Consider the following 376-nt stretch of genomic DNA (forward strand, 5'->3'; position numbering starts at 1 on the left):
TAGGTGTGGCTGACTCTTAACTTTTATAAATAATATCTCTTTGGATTTGAGACTAGTGTTTGCAACTTTACAGATCTTCTTTATGCACCAAGAGCTTGTAACACTCCAAAGAGAAAGGAAATATTGAAATCGCATCATATGACCCCTTTAAGTTCTGTTAGTGTCTGGGTATTGTAGGTTACCTCTGCTTTCTGGCAGCAGCAGATAAACCATCGTCATTTCTCTTGCCCTTTTGCATATTTTGCTGCTTGGCATTTTTCTGGCAAGCAGGGGTGTGAAGTAACGAATTACAAATACTCACGTTACAGTAATTAAGTAGTTTTTATCAGGAATTTTACTTTTTTTTTTTTTTGAGTTGTTAAAAAATTCTGTTCTT

This window comes from Sinocyclocheilus rhinocerous, unplaced genomic scaffold (genome assembly GCF_001515625.1).
Source record: "Sinocyclocheilus rhinocerous isolate Xijiao unplaced genomic scaffold, SAMN03320098_v1.1 scaffold58, whole genome shotgun sequence".
In the NCBI taxonomy this organism is placed as follows: Eukaryota; Metazoa; Chordata; class Actinopteri; order Cypriniformes; family Cyprinidae; genus Sinocyclocheilus; species Sinocyclocheilus rhinocerous.